General features: G+C 35.7%; 1 pseudogene; it reads left to right on the top strand.

The window, feature by feature from the left end:
* Nucleotides 1-2,216: 2,216 nt before the first annotated feature.
* LOC138305748 (uncharacterized) lies at nt 2,217-3,775 on the top strand (annotated as a pseudogene).
* The last annotated feature ends 16,193 nt before the right edge of the window (nt 3,776-19,968 follow it).

Raw genomic sequence — 19,968 nt, 5'->3', positions numbered from 1 at the left:
TAAATCTATCGAGGTTCGATAAATCAATCTGTGATGATCATTGGAATGGACAGACACACATGTGTGATGCCTTGTAAACATTTATTACAACTCTGAATTTGTCCACTGTAGAAATCTTGCTTTCTACGTGTTATGTATGTTTAGATGAAAATATACCAGTAGAAATAACTTAATGATCAGTAATAACACTGTAAGATAAAATTGTAGCCCACAACTCGTCTTCGTGGTCTGACTAATAGTACTCATTGATGTAATTTTATTTTTGACAGTACTACCAAATACATTTTCAACGAAATCAATATATTGTATATAAAATGGAACTATGCGATGCACATGGGCAAAACAAATATTTCTTTTTCATGCAAATGTCCTCTTCATAATTGAACAACAGATTCTGATATAAAAATATATTTCAGTAAAATGAAATAAATTATAAAATAATGACAAATAATTTTTCAAAATAAATCATCCTCTCAAAGTAAAATTGCTGAGTGAATTTGCGATCCAAATTTATGTTCTATTCTTGCTGCAAATTTTGCTGAAAATATTTTCATTATGCTTAAGGAAAATAGAAGTTTCAGTAAGGATAGGACAAAAATGCGGGTCCGGTACCAACAGATTATAAATAATTACAAACAAGAATGTGATTAAAAAATATTATCTACTGCCTAAAGAAATGTCAATGGATGGCATATTAGATATATAAATATAAATATTAAATTTTATAAGTCAGATCTTTATGTTTTAAAATGAATGAGAAGATCTATATACATGTATGTAGGATAACGAAATGAAATATTATTGCGTCTTGGAAGTAAAACACTCACTGTTTCTCGTATGGTTAACTCGTGTATGAGGGCGCTAATTCGTTAAAGAAATCAAATGTATTAGGAATCTATGTGGCATGTGTTGTCATTAGCGATATAAGTCAGAGAAATAATACCACAAAATGACAATTGTCACGCTATCACAATGAGACACAACACTGACATTCCGCAGCCTCCCAAAACATACAGACATTCACACACGATGGGTTCAGTGGTGACCGTCCTTTAATGACCATATCTGCTTATAAGATATTAAGCTTATTAACCAATATACCGATGATAGACATTGAAATAAATGAAGAGATAAACCACTACTTCCTATGTCTCAAAATATTTCATACGCAACCACAGAGAGAGTCTATGATGTCAGGAAATAGTCATGTCTCTGGCATAGGAAATGGATTATATATAAATTGTATCAATTAAAATAATAACACAAAGTGACAAGTGTCAAACTATCACAAGGAGACACAACACTAATAACAAGTGTCACACTATCACAAGGAGACACAACACTAATAACAAGTGTCACACTATCACAAGGAGACACAACACTAATAACAAGTGTCACACTATCACAAGGAGACACAACACTAATAACAAGTGTCACACTATCACAAGGAGACACAACACTAATAACAAGTGTCACACTATCACAAGGAGACACAACACTAATAACAAGTGTCACACTATCACAAGGAGACACAACACTAATAACAAGTGTCACACTATCACAAGGAGACACAACACTAATAACAAGTGTCACACTATCACAAGGAGACACAATACTAATATACCACAGCCTCCCAAAACATAAAGACCTTCACATCAATTATGCCATCCTCGATTATCCAGGAGTTTATATCACTGACGTTATCTCCATCCCTTGACTGTTTCATAGTGATACTGGAGGCAACATACGACACCGGGAATTAAATAACATCATGTGTATTAAAACAATCAATTAACGGTACAATGCGGTTGTCTGTGTTGCTCTGCAGTTGGACGTACCTCTCTCTGTAATCTTTAAATAAAGTCAAAGTCGGGCATGTGATTTGTCGGTTTATCCCCCTGTGCTGCCTCCACTTTCATTATGAGATGGTCAAAGGGTAGATATTTCGATTTTGCATATTACAGAGTTATCTGCACTTGCGGGTAGGTATTGATTGTAACGTCATACGTTTCGTAGAAAACGTCATACGTTTCGTAGAAAACGACGTGAATTGCGCTCACAAACTAATGACGTAACAATCGATACCTACCCGCAAGGGAGCTTACTCTGTAATATGCAAAGACGGAATAACGACAGTGGTAGTAACTCCTGGAGTATCGAGGATGCAATTATATGTTTTGTAAGTATAAATGTATTTTTTTGCTAATGGAAAAAGGATGCTAAGTATACGTTACTGTTTACAGGTCAAGGTTCACGTTCTTATACATCTTGGACTGGGAAGCCTGCTGGTTCTCCAACTGTTCGTTCCAATACAAAATACCACCAACCAATATGCTGTACGAAGTCCTCAGTACTCTCAAATATTTAACACGTCTGAGATCAAAGTAGAGAAAATCTCACCACTACAAGTCAATGTGTCGATTTTTCGTCGAGAGATATTTGATGTAGCTAGGTATCTCAAAAAGGCCAGAATACATTCGAGAGGATCGAAAACGCAGAGGGCATTGGATGATGCAAGTGAGCTTGTCGATGGAATATTGAGAGGCTTGGGAATATCGTTTGAAGAAGTCACAAAACGGAAAATGTACGAATCACGAAATATGTGTCAAGAGTACTATGTCGATAAAGCGAATGGTTACAAAATTAAGGAATGCTCTTCCGCTAAGTCCCTTGAACAGATAGTCACTTTTGTTCGACTTGAATATGGTTCACACACAAGAACACAATTTGTCTAAGATGGATATGGTGGAAATATTCGCATGATTGTTGGTGACTACAGTGGGAGGCTAAAGGGAAAAAGCAATGCATTGGTAATACCTATGAAAGCTACGGTCACAGAAGGAGCTGCATTGAATACATTAATGAAGCAGGTGAAAACCGAATATACATTAATCTTACGGAATGTAACATAATTGGATGGGAACGCAAGAATCGAGCGACTCGTGCGCGAAATCGAGATTCTTAATGTAAGTGCAGTAGGCGGTGCTATGAGGAACTCGGATAACGTTTGGCGTTTAGGATGTCACCAAAGAGCCTTCAGGAACTACACAGTGGTTTACAATGAAGGATATGACGAGTCCATGCATGATTGCCAGTTTTGGACGTGGACGGACCGTTTCTCATTAAAACCAATTTGTTAAACAAGATAAAATTTGACAGTGATTTGACACCTATGGGATTATACGAGGACTTCTTTATGAGACTAAATGGAGAAGTTGCCCTTTGTGCTGACGCTTTATTTGATATGGATTTCCCCGTCGTAGTTCGGAGACAAAAGACTGGGAGAAATTTGCAAGAAAGCGAAATCTTTACCGATTGAAGTTCTCATTTGGACTGACAATTAATTTTGGATGCAATTAAGATTATCCGTGCCAAACGCGAAAAGGATTCAAAGATCACCTGTTGTATTCAGGAACTAGCAGATTTAAGCTACGGTTACATGGATATATGTGAACAAGTAAATGGATCTTGTCAACTGAATGCCGGGACAATTCTGGGAGCAGTGAAAATGTAAATGTAATACCGTGGGAGGCAGACGCAGACCTAAACTTCTGGTGCAATGATTTTATGAAATTGAAAACAGCTGGATTAAAACTTGCTTCAGTAGGCATACGAGTCGAAACGAAACAGAAAAAAACCCATGTGTTCCAGGAGCCGCTCCATCAATATTAGGTGCAAGATCTAAGCACTGGCATGCAGATGTATGGTCACGTGATACAATGGAATCCTACGAAGTGAGAGCTAAAAATAGAAATATTACAAGATTTCCACACAACGGACATTATTAAACGACATGAGGAATCCTGCATTGTTTTTGTACGTAATATGCATTCAAATATATTTTTACAAATTCAACATTATAGTGAAGTAGGACACGTAAAGGTTTACAAATTTACTAAATGTCCGATAATGCACAACCATGATTGTTTATGTTTAGACAATTATTATGTAGATGGCAATTTTCAGTTTGGCGATCCCGTGCCGTAGGAGAGTGGTATTCAATTGTCCTGTTCCCAGGTTTTAAAGTCGCACGATGTTTTCAAAGCATAAACAAACATTCTATAAATTAAACAACAATGTTCCTAATGAATTCATCTTCACCTAGTTTTGTTCAAATCTTTTCATTTTCAACTAAAATGTAGATTATTTTTAGAAATGTAACACGTTGTCTAAAACTATTCTACATTTTTGATTATCGATATTTAATTGTATGCATGTTTGATCGTATTTGATTTGACCAATTGATTCCCTATCCGACCCAAAGTTTCACTTTAAAACAATGCTACATCCAGCTCTTTCAGAACAAAATTCTGGAAAAAATTGTTTCTGAGCAAATATTTGCTTGACTGGACCACGGAATCACTTCGTATCAAAGAAGGTATCATTGGTTATAAACAAATTAGTTATACGTTTCTTAAAGAAGTATAAATTAAAAGGAGCCAAAACTGGTGATTTGAATCAATTTATAATGAGCAGGAATTCGTATCAAGCAGCTCAAGCAGCTTTGTCTTTAGGAAGATTTATATACTTGACTGTATATCTACAATTTGAACATCCCCTTATCGTCACCAGGTACTACGTATAACCGACAACATGTGTGTGTGTGGGTGGGGGGGCGTGGGTGTGTGTAGAGTGTGTGGATGCCTCTGTTTGAAGAATAAATGGCATTTTATTACTCTAGTTATGATTACTTTAAGCAGTCATGCATTTGTACGCATGCAATTAAAAATGAAGTATCAGTAAGTAAAATGTGTCCTTCAAATGCCCCTGAGACTGTATTACCGCAATACCTATAACGTGTGTATTGTAGGTTGCGTTCAAATAATGTTCAAGTGCAAGTAATTGTCCTTTACGCATCTCTTGCATTTCATGTTATTACGATGAATCTAAACTGATAGCATGTGAAGAGTGTTTAAATTCTAAGTATTTTGATATCGTAAAATTTCTAATAAAGTGAAATTGTTATGTATATATACAAATTGTGCCGCACTAACTCAGGATGTTAAGGTATAATATCGTCTTAATTGCAATCCTGATTACTCAAACATTTGTATTTTCCACTGTATCTGTATCGATAAACTATGTTTATGACAGATCTGTTTATTTCCAAATTAACTTTCGGTGCGTATGAATACCTGTAAACCATTGGCGGACTTACTTTGACATTCCACAAAATCACGTGCCAATCTTTATAAATAACACATGTACGAGACAATCGGAGACATACAATAAAACACTATTAAATGCATTATCGCTATTTGAAATGAATAAAATAACTGAAATATTATAACTATTTTTTGTGACGTCATGGAAAAAGGGTGGGATTAAGCTGTCACTCAACGGCGCGCTTATTTGAATGGCTGTTGTGCATGGATCAACATGACGGCAGTATAATTTTGATAGCTAATAACACAAGTAATTTATTGTATCTGAAATTTTCATTGATTCTATCGTTTAAAGAAAATATTGTAAATGTAAGGATTAACCTCTTACCTGGCTAAGTTTATGTGATGATAAACCGAATGAAGCAGTCGGTAAATTGTACGTAAACGCTTCGCGTTTCCGCAATTTACCTCATGCTCCATGAGGTTTATCGTCTCATAAACTAAGCAAAGTAAGAGGTTAATCCTTAATTCAGGATTACTTGATTTTTTTTTCAAGTTACATGTATGCAAATATAACACAAAAACGGAGTCATTACGATAATCAACTGTATGTCTTTGATCACCATAAGTTTGTTTTCATTGACCGTGGATGTTAATAAACTTAATGAAAATTTCGGCCATAATCAATTACTTTTATTAATTTACCTTATGTATAGCAACTTTCATGTATATAGTGAGCCGACTGACTGGAACTACATGCATATCTTTGACAGCAAAACAGCAAAACCTATTCGATTTTCAAATTATTAGTATTGATATGTTACATTTATTTTACCTACGTCACTGTTAAGTTTGATTTCTCTATTTATTTGGTTTTGGTATCGTAATATTGTATAGGATTGTAACGTTATATATAGGGATTGGATTTCGTTTTTATGTTAACCATGCTTGTATGGAGCAATTCCCATATTGAATATATTCTTAGAGGAATTGCTCCATACAAGCATGGTTAACATAAAAACGAAATCCAATCCCTATATTTACACTCACACACGACTTTTTATTTATATTTTATGCAATGAAATCGTCATTTGAAAGTGACGTAATTATTCAACAAAAGTCGGTCAAAAGTGGGAGGAGCTTACTCAATTGAACAGCGAATGATGACGCTTCACGTAAGGTAGAATTATTCATCCGCGACGACAAAAAAGTTCAATATTTTAGTGTAAAATAAACATGACAAACAAAGTAAATTTCAGAGATAATTTTATTTAATCAGATCAGAACTTTAAATATATATTCAATTTTGCTAAAAGTTAATATATAGCGTAATAACATAAAGAATTTGTACAAGGCCACATGTGTGAACTCGGTGACCGTTATTGTGCAGTGTAGTATCATGTGTATTATACTTTAGTGGTGTGCGACCTTAAATGTGACCAGTCGAGTTTTACATGTTAGAGTTACTGCCCCTAGTTTGCTCTCTAATAAAGCGCAATCTTTGAAGAGGACGTTTCTGTGGTTTGTCCGATTAAAATTTGTCGATTAGATTCGTTAGACACTACAATTTGGCGACGAGAGATGTGCCAATTGGTTTATAAAATCACCAGTGACATTTAAGAATTGAATTCGAGTGGTGAAAAGGTAAAATCATGGCACAAATCGAAACTCAATGCGGTGAAACCGTTCGACGCACATGGTGATCCAGGTCACGTGAATCAGGAATGGAAACGCTGGCTTCGTGGGTTTGAACTGTATGCTGAGGGGAAAGGTGTTACTGACAAGAAAACAATTAAAGTCGTTGTTATTACATTGTGCAGGCTTGTCTGTTCAAGATATTTTCTTCACGTTGACACTAGAAGATGGTGATGATGATTATGACAAAGTAAAAAAGACACTGAACAAACATTTTGAGACAAAAAATAAATGTCCCCTATGAACGTTATGTTTTCCGATCAATGAATCAAGGTGATGAATCAATTGAACAATATATAACAAGACTCAGAACACAGGCATTATTGTGTGAATTTGGAAATGACAGTGAACAAATAAGAGACCAAGTGATTGAGAAATGTAAATCTCATAAACTCCGAACAAAATGCTTGGAAAAGGGGAAAGACTTGACATTAGATCAGTTAAGAACTATTGCTGCGACAATGGAAATGGCAAATGTTCAGGCCAAGAAAATGGAAAATCCATCAGGATTGGTCAACGTTGTAAATTTGGACAAAAGTAACAAACCCTCCGCAAGTTCTAGAGCAACTAGTGTAAATAAAGGAAACGCCTGTTACCGGTGTGGCCTCGAAGGTCATTTCGCGAAAAGTCAGAACTGTCCGGCTAGAAACAAGAAATGTACAAAATGTGGGCGGATAGGACATTTTCGTATCTGTTGTAAACACGAAAAACCCTCAAGGTCAAAGTTCACAGAGGAGAGGAGATTATGTGAAACTTCCACAAAAAGGTCAAGGTCGTGGAAAGGTCAATGTTGTCGAAGATGATGACGATTCGTATGCATTCACGCTACAAAGCGGTCAACACGAAAAGATAGACATTTTAGTCGGTGGTCAAAAAGTAAACATGATAATAGACAGTGGTGCAAATGTCAATGTTGTTGATAAGTACACATGGGAATATTTGAAGCGAAATAAAATTGTGTGTCGTTCCGAAAAGACAAATAGGAAAGTCTACCCATATGGTTCAGATGTACCGTTGTGTTTGCTTGGAAAATTCAAGACGTCCGTGTCTCTCGAGAATAATGATAACTGATAAAGGTCAGAAGCTAAAATGTGTATAATTGAATGTTTTCAATTTTCAGGTTGAATAATGGACATTAATTCTAATGGACAGAAAAAAAGTGTTTAATCGATTGGAATTATGAATAAGTATTTTCCCTGAATATTATGCATAATTTCTCAAAAGGGGGGAGAAGATGTAGTATCATGTGTATTATACTTTAGTGGTGTGCGACCTTAAATGTGACCAGTCGAGTTTACATGTTAGAGTTACTGCCCCTAGTTTGCTCTCTAATAAAGCGCAATCTTTGAAGAGGACGTTTCTGTGGTTTGTCCGATTAAATTTGTCGATTAGATTCGTTAGACACTACATGCAGCGAGGCGAAGCTGACGCACGCTTACACACTTTAGTTTGCCGAAGTTGTGAAAACACCGATTTTCAAGTAGCTCAATGTGTTTGAGATGTCGTCTGACTTGACGATATTACATCCTTGGGAGCCATGTGATTATATAATCTACGCTTAGATCCATATCGCCATCGATAGATGAAACAAATTCACTTGTGTTCGATGGATACAATGTATTTGTGGTGACGCAGAACTGTCAACACGTGGATTATTAGCGGTGCGTGTTTTATAATACACATGATTAAATACTCAAAGAACAAAGACAAGAGGATATGTTTATAACTGACCTCTATCAGAGGGTCTCACACCCGTCCACCCCAAAGGCTCGATCGTAGGACGAACATAGGCACAGAGGTATTGTTTACATTTGACACCCATCATTTTTAACAAAAATGAAAGCACGTCGCCCCGGTCGGGATATTTTTCCGTTTCATTATACAATTGTTAATTTAAAAATTGTTTGAATCACATATAAATATAAAACATTACATAAAATTATACATCATAATACATGTCTAGTTCCGGTTTGTTAGTCATTCTTATATAAGTCCAGTTCCGGTCATTTTCTCATCCTTATTTTTGTCCAGTTCCAGTTAGTTTCTCTATTTTATACGTGTCCAGTTCAGGTTAGTTAGTCATCATTATACATGTCCAGTTCCGGTAGGTTAGCCATCCTTATACATGTCCAGTTTCCAGTTAGTTAGCCATCCTTATACATGTCCAGTTCCAGTTAGTTAGCCATCCGTTATACATGGCCAGTTGCGGTTAGTTAGCCATCATTTTACATGTCCAGTTCCGGTGAGTTATTCATCCTTATACATGTCTAGTTCCGGTCAGTTAGCCATCCTTATACATGTCCAATTCCGGTTAGTTAGCCATCCTTTTACATGTCCAGTTCCGGTTAGATAGTCATCCTTATACATATCCAGTTCCGGTAAGTTAGCCATCCTTATACATGTCAAGTTCCGGTCAGTTAGCCATCCTTATACATGTCCAGTTCCGGTGAGTAAGCCATCCTTATACATGTCCAGTTCCGATTAGTTAGTCATCCTTATACATATCTAGTTGCGATTATTTAGTCATCCTTGTTTATGTCCAGTTTCGGTTAGTTAGAAAATCCTTTTACATGTCCAGTTCCGGTAAGTTAGTCATTCTTATACATGTCCAGTTCCGGTAAGTTAGTCATCCTTTTACATGTCCAGTTCCGGTAAGTAAGCCATCCTTATACATGTCCAGTTCCGGTTAGTTAGTCATCCTTATACATGCCCAGTTGCGGTTAGTTAACCATCCTTATACCTATCCAGTTCCGGTTAGTTATATTAGTTATTCCTTATACATGTCCAGTTCCGGTGAATTAGCCATCATTATACATGTCCAGTTCCGGTTAGTTTGCAATCGTTATACATGTCCAGTTCCGGTAAGTTAGCCATCCTTATACATATCCAGTTCCGGTTAGTTAGTCATCATTGTACATGTCCAGTTCCGGTGAGTAAGTCATCCTTATACATGTCCAGTTCCGGTAATTTAGTCATCCTTATATATGTCTAGTTTCGATTAGTTAGTCATTCTTGTACATGTCCAGTTCCTGTTAGTTAGTCATCCTTATACATGCCCAATTCCGGAAAAGTAAGCCATCCTTATACATGTCCAGTTCCGGTAAATTAGCTATCCTTATACATGTCCAGTTCCGGTTAGTTAACCATCCTTATACATGTCCAGTTCCGATTGGTTAATCATCCTTATACATGTCCAGTTCCGGTAAGTAAGCCATCCTTATACATGTCCAGTTGCGGTTAGTTAGCCATCATTTTACATGTCCAGATCTGGTGAGTTAGTCATCCTTATACATGTCCAGTTCCGGGTTAGTTAACCATCCTTATACATGTCCAGTTCCGATTAGTTAATCATCCTTATACCTGTCCAGTTCCGGTAATTTAGTCATCCTTATACATGTCCAGTTCCGGTAATTTAGTCATCCTTATACATGTCCAGTTGCGGTTTAGTTAGCCATCCTTATACATGTCCAGTTGCGGTTTAGTTAGCCATTCCTTATACATGTCCAGTTTCGGTTAGTTAGTCATCCTTATACATGCCCAGTTGCGGTTAGTTAGCCATCCTTATACATGTCCAGTTTCCGGTTAGTTAGTCATCCTTATACATGCCCAGTTCCGGTTAGTTAGCCATCCTTATATATGTCCAGTTTCGGTAAGTTAGCCATCCTTATACCTGTTCCAGTTCCGGTTAGTTAGTTATCCTTATACATGTCCAGTTCCGGTGAATTAACCATCATTATATATGTCCAGTTCCAGTAAGTTAGCTATCCAATGCCAGATACATGTCCAGTTCCGGTAAGTAAGCCCATCGTTATACATGTCCAGTTCCGGTAATTTAGTCATCTTTATCCACGTCCAGTTCCGGTAAGTAAGCCATCCTTATACATGTCCAGTTCCGGTAATTTAGTCATCTTTATACATGTCCAGTTCCGGTTTGTTAGTCTTCCATATACATGTCCAGTTTCGGTAAGTTAGCCATCCTTATAAATGTCCAGTTTCCTGTTAGTTAACCATCCTTATACATGTCCAGTTCCGATTAGTTAGTCATCCTTATGCATGTCCAGTTCCGGTAATTTAGTCATCTTTATACATGTCCAGTTCCGGTTTGTTAGTCTTCCATATACATGTCCAGTTTCGGTAAGTTAGCCATCCTTATAAATGTCCAGTTCCTGTTAGTTAACCATCCTTATACATGTCCAGTTCCGGTAAGTAAGCCATCCTTATACATGTCCAGTTCCGGTAAGTAAGTCATCCTTATACATGTCCAGTTCCGGTAATTTAGTCATCTTTATACATGTCCAGTTCCGGTTAGTTAGTCATCCTTATACATGTCCAGTTCCGTAAGTAAGCCATCCTTATAACATGTCCGGTAAGTATATCCATAGTCATTCTGATACATGTCAAGTTCCGGTTAATTAGCAATCCTTATACATGTCCTGTTCCGGTTAATTAGCAATCCTTATACATGTCCTGTTCCGGTTAATTAGCAATCCTTATACATGTCCTGTTCCGGTTAGTTGGTCATCATTATACATGTCCAGTTCCGGTTAGTTAGCTATCCTTATACATGTCCAGTTCCGGTTAGTTAACCATCCTTATACAAGTCCAGTTCCGATTGGTTAATCATCCTTATACATGTCCAGTTCCGGTAAGTAAGCCATCCTTATACATGTCCAGTTGCGGTTAGTTAGCCATCCTTTAAACATGTCGAGTTCCGTTAACTTAACAATCCTTATACATATCGAGTTCCGGTAAGTTAGCCATCCTTATACATACAAGTCGAGTTCCGGTTAGTTAGCCATCCTTATACATGATCAGGTCGGGTTAGTTAGTCATCCTTATACATGTCCAGTTTCGGTTAGTTAGCCATCCTCATACATGTCCAGTTCCGGTTAGTTAGTCATCCTTATACACGTCCAGTTCCGGTTAGTTAGCTATCTTTATACATATCCAATTCCGGTTAGTTAGTCATCCTTATACATGTTCAGTTCCGGTTAGTAAGCCATCGTTATACATGTCCAGTTCCGGTAATTTAGTCATCTTTATACACGTCCAGTTCCGGTAAGTAAGCCATCCTTATACATGTCCAGTTCCGGTTAGTTAGTCAACCTTATACATGCCCAGTTGCGGTTAGTTAGCCATCCTTATACATGTCCAGTTCCGGTTAGTTAGTCATCTTTATACACGTCCAGTTCCGGTAAGTAAGCCATCCTTATACATGTCCAGTTCCGGTAATTTAGTCATCTTTATACATGTCCAGTTCCGGTTTGTTAGTCTTCCATATACATGTCCAGTTTCGGTAAGTTAGCCATCCTTATAAATGTCCAGTTCCTGTTAGTTAACCATCCTTATACATGTCCAGTTCCGGTAAGTAAGCCATCATTATATCATGTCCAGTTCCGGTAAGTAAGTCATCCTTATACATGTCCAGTTCCGGTTAGTTAGTCATCCTTATACATGTCCAGTTCCGGTTAGTTAGTCATCCTTATACATGTCCAGTTCCGGTTAGTTAGCCATCCTTATACATGTCCAGTTCCGGTTAGTTAGCCATCCTTATACATATCCAGTTCCGGTTAGTTAGTTATCCTTATACATGTCCAATTCCGGTAATTAAGTCATCCTTATACATGTCCAGTTCCGGTAAGTAAGCCATCCTTATACATGTCCAGTTCCGGTAAGTAAGCCATCCTTATACATGTCCAGTTCCGGTTAGTTAGTCATCCTTATACATGTCCAGTTCCGGTTAGTTAGTCATCCTTATACATGTCCAGTTCCGGTTAGTTGGTCCATCCTTATACATGTCCAGTTCCGGTTAGTTAGCCATCCTTATACATGTCCAGTTCCGGTTAGTTGGTCATCCTTTTACACATCCAGTTCCGGTTTGTTAGTCTTCCATATACATGTCCAGTTTCGGTAAGTTAGCCATCCTTATACATATCCAGTTCCGGTTAGTTAGTCATCCTTATACATATCCAGTTCCGGTTAGTTAGTCATCCTTATACATGTCCAGTTCCGGTTAGTTGGTCATCCTTATACATGTCAGTTCCGGTTAGTTAGCCATCCTTATACATGTCCAGTTCCGTTAGTTGGTCATCCTTATACATGTCCTGTTCCGGTTAGTTAGTCATTCTGATACATGTCCAGTTCAGGTCAGGTAACCATCCTTATACATGTCAAGTTCCGGTTAATTAGCAATCCTTATAGATGTCCAGTTCCGGTTAGTTAGTCATCCTTATACATGTCCAGTTCCGGTTAGTTAGCTATCCTTATACATGTCCAGTTCCGGTTAGTTAACCATCCTTATACAAGTCCAGTTCCGATTGGTTAATCATCCTTTTACATGTCCAGTTCTGGTTAGTTAGCCATCCTTATACATGTCCAGTTCCGGTTAGTTAGCCATCCTTATACATGTCCAGTTCCGGTTAGTTAGCCATCCTTATACATGTCCAGTTCCGGTTAGTTAGCCATCCTTATACATGTCCAGTTCCGGTTAGTTAGCCATCCTTATACATGTCCAGTTTCGGTAAGTTAGCCATCCTTATACATGTCCAGTTCCGGTTAGTTAGCTATCCTTATACATGTCCAGTTCCGGTTAGTTAGTAATCTTTATACATATCCAATTCCGGTTAGTTAGCCATCTTTATATATATTTATATATGGGTCAAGGAAGTTATATCAACAGTTATTTTCCATATAACACTGGATCCTTATAGACATATGTCTGTAGGATACGAATTACTTTTGGTAGTAAATAAAGGACAAAGAAGTAATTCTAACAGTGTGGACAAAATATAGAACATACAGATAAACTAAATAGGGACGTAGACATTGTATGTAATAAATGTGTGTAACGCTAGGCGTATCAAACAGAGAAGGTGCCAGTCTGTTTGTTTATAAATACAAGATGTACATAACTTCTTATGTGTCTACGTATGTACAAATGTAAATAATTTCTAATTTAAAACTAATTTTAACTACATACTATTTTGATATGCATTTCAATAGATAAACTAACTAAGCCTTCGGCGATCGCAACTAATTATAGCGACTAACCAAAGGGGTCATTCAGACAATGATATATATTGTCCTTTTAGTTTATCTGTAAGTTCTAAATGTGCTCATTGTTTATAATATTTGTGTACGTCCGTGACAGTCCTTGATATGTAATTTTATTTGTACTTCTTGTGTCTTGACAAAGCGGCAGATCGCCTCGAAAATGCAACAATCTTTTGTCCACACTGTTAGAATTACATCTTTCCCCTGTATATATATATATATACTACATATATCTGGTTCTAACTATATATATATATACATCAATCAAGTTCCTACCAGTATAACAACTTCTTATTTTTTTAATCATAATCAGAATATTCTATATGGAACGTCTATATAAAGACTGCATTAATCGGCTAATTAAAAAGAGTACCAGTACCATAGCTATTCGTATTCGAAATAACGGAAACATTGTTGGTATAGATATAGAAAATTGTAGTGTTTTAAATTCTCAATATGCTGATAATACTTCTCTAATACTGGATGGATCTGAAAACTCTTTGAAGGCTGCTGTTACAGAATTAAATATTTATGCCAAAATTTCAGGACTTAAAATAAATACAGGAAAACCCCAGATTATTTGGATAGGCAGTACAAAAGTATAGTAATGATACACTTATTCCGAGCTTGAACTTACAATGGGGAGTTACTAAATGTACACTTCTTGGTATTGAATTTCATGATGATCTTCATAAAATACCATCAGTTGAACTTTGATAAAAAGTTATCACTGGTGAATATAAAAACTCTGAATTTCCTCGTTTTTGGGTAGTTTTAAGCAACAACTCTGAGTTTTTCAGCGTGTCACGATTATATTCAGTGTGGTCAGGTTATATTCAGAATTGTAACCGAAAACTCAGCGTGTTACATTATATTCAGAGTGAAGACCGAAAACACAAGAGTGTACTATTAAGCTCAGCGTGTCAGATTAAACTCTGCATGTTCGGCTATATTCAGAGTGAAGACCGAAAACTCAGCATGCCCGATTATATTCAGCGTGTCAGATTAAACTCTGCATGTTCGGTTATATTCAGAGTGAAGACCGAAAACTCAGCGTGTCCGATTATATTCAGCGTGTCAGATTAAACTCTGCATGTTCGGCTATATTCAGAGTGAAGACCGAAAACTCAGCATGTCCGATTATATTCAGCGTGTCAGATTAAACTCAGCATGTTCGGTTATATTCAGAGTGAAGACCGAAAACTCAAACTGGAAGATTATATTCAGCGTGTCATATTAAACTCAGCATGTTCGGTTATATTCAGAGTGAAGCCGGAAAACTCAGCGTGTCCGATTATATTCAGCGTGTTCTTTTAAATTCAGAGTTTAGTGTCAATCAAACTTGCGCAGAGCGGGGACCCCGGGTCAGTCCTACCTAGCCACGGGGGGCATCACACCTCGTGTGCTACTGCGTAGTTGAGCTGTCAATCACCGGCCCGGTACAGGCACTGTTCCTCAGAAAAGATAGCGTGAGGTCGAAGAATGTTTACAACCGGGTCCTCAAATGTATACGTACGAGATATAGCCGCTAAACAATTGATGATTCTTTAATTTAATTTTATACTGAATGTATAATTTTCAGCAACGGGATCTAATAGTCAGTCTAATATTATAGAGACGGCCAAATGAAGAGACCGAGTCCGAGTCAAATATTGAAGTACCACGTGTAGACTCTATTACTAGATCTCGACGAGACGAACATGACAAATAATTCAATGGACTCATAATTCCCTTATCCCGCGCCTTAACGTTTCTCTACTAATTTGAATTTTTACACCATTTTCGAAAAACATCACTGATTATCCACGTTCAGTCTTAAATATATTTGACCGTCCGAATTATGACGACCTTATCTAAACTTACCGGTCTAAAACTAAAGCCAGGTCTAAATAAAAATGTCCGTGGTCAATAACTAATTTGTTATGACTTACGTATACAAAACCGGTCTTGTGTACGTACATGTATAGTGTGTCGTCTCTAATTTAGCTTACGACCGCTACATAGCTGTACCAATATTTTACCAGGAATTCATGTTTGAAAAAGTAACTTTATCGGTTTCTCAATATGAGTTTCATACCCATTGTCAAATGAAGATTGCCTTTATACGCAAGTAGATGCATTTAAATATATGCAAAAAAATCTGTTATAGAATCATAACTTAATTCGTATGGGTAGGTTATATGAAAAAGTCAGATTTGTAAAGCGGGTTTGACCAGTACAACGACCCGAGTCGGGTTTTGGATAACATAGTCAAGAATCCTTTCCATAATATTCATATATATGTAGTTCCAAATACCGTAGATTTTACAACGTACGTGGATTATTATACACATTATATTGTGTATAATTGTGCAGAAATGTTCATTTATCTACGACAGGTACATCAATATTTGCATGGTATAAATTCCTATTTTCACGCGTATTCCAAACTCATATCTGTGATTGAGGATAATATTAAATAGGTATCGGACATGTACACAGGTACTTGTGTCTGTAAAAATCGATATTTACAAACAGATAGTTTATATTAGATGGCAGACACAGAAAATCGCCACTCTATCTTATGCGTGTAGAGTCGGTCCCGTTGTCCTCGTGACGTCACAGGTCAGGGGTCCCGAATCGGGGTCAATGGCTTGGAGCTTCAAGTGTGTTCTAGAGAGAAGTCGTATTATCTCTAATACCGTATTCGCTATGAAACTAGTACTTTCTCCATTCTAAATTTTATACAATGACACATTTATCAAGCCTTATATACCAAACCATTCCGTGTACAAATCCTTTAAGCATAATTGATATGTTCATACGTTTCCTTTTAAATATTTCAATACAGGACGATACATATAATGAAATGACTCTGCATACTCCATTTTCCGTAGTTAGTTGTGTAACTTACGAAAATATAAATTGTGAAAATTACAACCTGTGAACAAATCCCAGTACATGGTAGATCGCCGTGTGATCATACCTCTCGTTAGCGCCGGGAAATACCTACCGTGATCGATTGATAGTCGTTCAAATAAGAAGTGAAATTATTTAACCTGGAATATTAAGCATGACATGATGGATGATTAAAAATATCTTTACGATAAATATTGTTGTTGATCACTAAAATGTTTGATTTCTTATTATCATGATAATGTATAACAATTTAAACAAGATAATTTAAATAAGTAAAGATAATCACATAAAAACACACACAAATGCACCAATAAATATATGCACCTTTTTCATTAAAGTCCATACCAGAAATAAAAGAAATCGAAACAATTCTATAAAATATTACAGCCTCGATCATCTGGATAAATATATGTAAACTAAAAAACTAAATACAAACATGGAACAAAAGGAAAATATCTCCTATTTGTAGAGTGTGTATCATAAAATCTCTTTTAATTTCTCAGTTAAATCATCTTTTTATTTCACTTCCAAATCCAGATAAAAACATTTTTAACACAGTTCTTTTTAACGTTCTTTGGAATAGCAACTCAGATAAAATTAAGCGAGATGTAGTTATCCAGAATTATATAGATGGAGGTTTGAAAATGATTCATCTTTCATCGTTTATAGACTCGTTAAAAATAGGGTTAATAATAAAATACGAAGAATTTTTAGATCAAATGGTAAATGGCAAATGATTCTAAAAACTAAAGTAAACTTCCTTTATTTGGCAAACTGTGGAAGTGAATATTTGAATAAAATTTTATCTAATTGTAAGAATGATTTTTGGAAGGATGCATTTACAGCATGGTTCAAACTAAGATTAAAGGATAACCAATAAGAAGCGGAAAAACACTCTGTTCTTAAGACACTGATTTGGTACAATAAAAAATAATTGTTGAAAATAAAACGATTTTCTACCAATCATGGTTTAGAAAAGGGAATTTCAATTATACATGACCTGTTAAATAGTGTTTTTCCATGTTCATTCCTTACATATGATGAAATTTGTAATATTTATGGTGTAATAAGTAATTATCTTCAATATCATGGACTGATATCCAGCATAAAAAAAGTATTTGAAGAAGGTAAATTTACCAAATGAAAAATTATTTTATCTAATTATTCCTTTTAGTCTTGAAATTATACTGAAAAACATTTGTGGAGTCCAAGATTTTTATAGAGCACTTGTCAAAAATAATACTGTAATAACTGGTCAAGCTAAATGGGGAACCTCTTTTGACTATGATCAAGAAACATGGAAAGATATATACAATATACCCTTCATCTCTTCAGTGGCTTCAGTTCCGAATCTCCCATTATATACTAACAACTAACACTTATCTTTGTAAAATTAGTCTCTTTAATAATCTTCACTGTTTGTTATGTGCTTTAGAAAGGGAGACAATCACTCATCTATTTTGGGAATGCTCTGAAGTTCAACAGATTCTAGTGAATTTGGAGTCTTTTAGATATTCTGTTTATACCATTTGCAATCAATAAAGAAACTATGCTTTTTGGAAAACTTAATCATAACGGCATATATCAAATAACAGATAATGGAATTGTTTTTTATCAAACACTATATTTACAAAACAAGATGTTCACATGGTTCTTTAAAAGTGATGGCTCTTTTAAACTGTATTAAAGATTATTAGTATGTTCAAAGATATATATCTTATGGAAAAGGAGAAAAAAAATTCCCAAAGATTGGAAAAATGGATAAAGCTAGTAGAACTTACAAATCCCTGACAGTTGCACATATCTTTTATTAAAATAGAATATATATTTATTTGTTGTCATACACATACATGTGTCATGCTTGTTATTAATCGGGATGTTGAGCAGTAATTTTTAATTCAATTGTCACTGTCAAAAATAAAATGTTTATCTAACTTCTTGCCTCCGTTTTTTCCTTCTTTCTTTCTTTCTTTCTTTATTTTTTACTCGTGTTTTCATTGGTTTATTCATTATTTTACATATACCTAAGAATATATCTACATTTAACTCTTATTCTTCACAATCTCTCCTTTCTAGTTCATCCAATTATCCTTCCTTCCCAATTTGTTGTTCTTTATTTCATTTTTTTCTCTCCCCCGCTCCCTCTTTATCAAAAAACTTAAACAAAGTAATTATAATGACGAATGAAAGAATGGCAGAGTGAAAGATGTGCATGGAAGACATTAATATTCCATGCTTATGTAATTAATGTAAAATTGATATATTGTTTGACAAAAAAATAAAAAAAAAAAAATAAAAACAAAAAATAACAACTTCTAATCAGAACTATTCAATATGGAACGTCTATATATAGACTGCATTAATCGGCTAATTAAAAAAGAGTAAAACGTGAGGCTTTTAATTGTTAGATGATTTTCACTTCATCCTTAAATGTCTTATTTATACCCAACTACGAGTTAGATATATGAAACCTTATTATTTTTTCATCCAAGTGTGTTCAAACTTGTTCAATTACTCAGTGTAAATAATGTTAAAGTTTTAAATACTCTCGGAAAATTCTTAAAACTTGCATTCCAGAAACGTTCTTAGTCTCTTAATACATCGTAACTGCATAGTATATGATGTATAATAATTGTGTGCTAATGTTTGTGTTTTATTGTATACAATCACTCTCTTGTACATGTTTAAAGTATTCAATATGTATTAAAATTGTAGTTTGTGTCTTTTAAATCGGAAGTCTTAAGAGAATAGACAAATTGAAAATTGAATTAAGATTATAGTGAACAAGATATCATCGTGTCAGTCATTCAGTGAGTACTGTGACGTAATCAACAGGTATGTCGCCAGTTAATGTTTATTTAATACAGGTGTCAAACCCTCGGGGTCACTTGTTTACCAAACTGATTATGACCAGGCGATTTGTAGGTCAGGCTGTATCGCTATGGTCACCATGCATGTCGGGTACAATTGTATGTTTGATAATGCATTGTACGGTAATCTGTCCCACGACTTCTTAAAAGCTATTTGGATGTCGAAGCTACTTGTACGTACATAATTGTACACTGTACCAATATCCGACTTTGCAAGCTGGCTGGCTGTATGTTTTAGGTGAGTGCAATGTACCTTACGATAACAGAATTTATAAATATAATAATACTTCTTGATCATAATATATTGCATGTTTATTATATAATTATATACTTATACATTTTGCCAT

Source organism: Argopecten irradians, chromosome 13 (assembly GCF_041381155.1).
Source record: "Argopecten irradians isolate NY chromosome 13, Ai_NY, whole genome shotgun sequence".
NCBI classification, from domain to species: Eukaryota; Metazoa; Mollusca; class Bivalvia; order Pectinida; family Pectinidae; genus Argopecten; species Argopecten irradians.
Note: the sequence above shows the minus strand (reverse complement) of the source record. Positions and strands in the feature narration are given on the sequence as shown.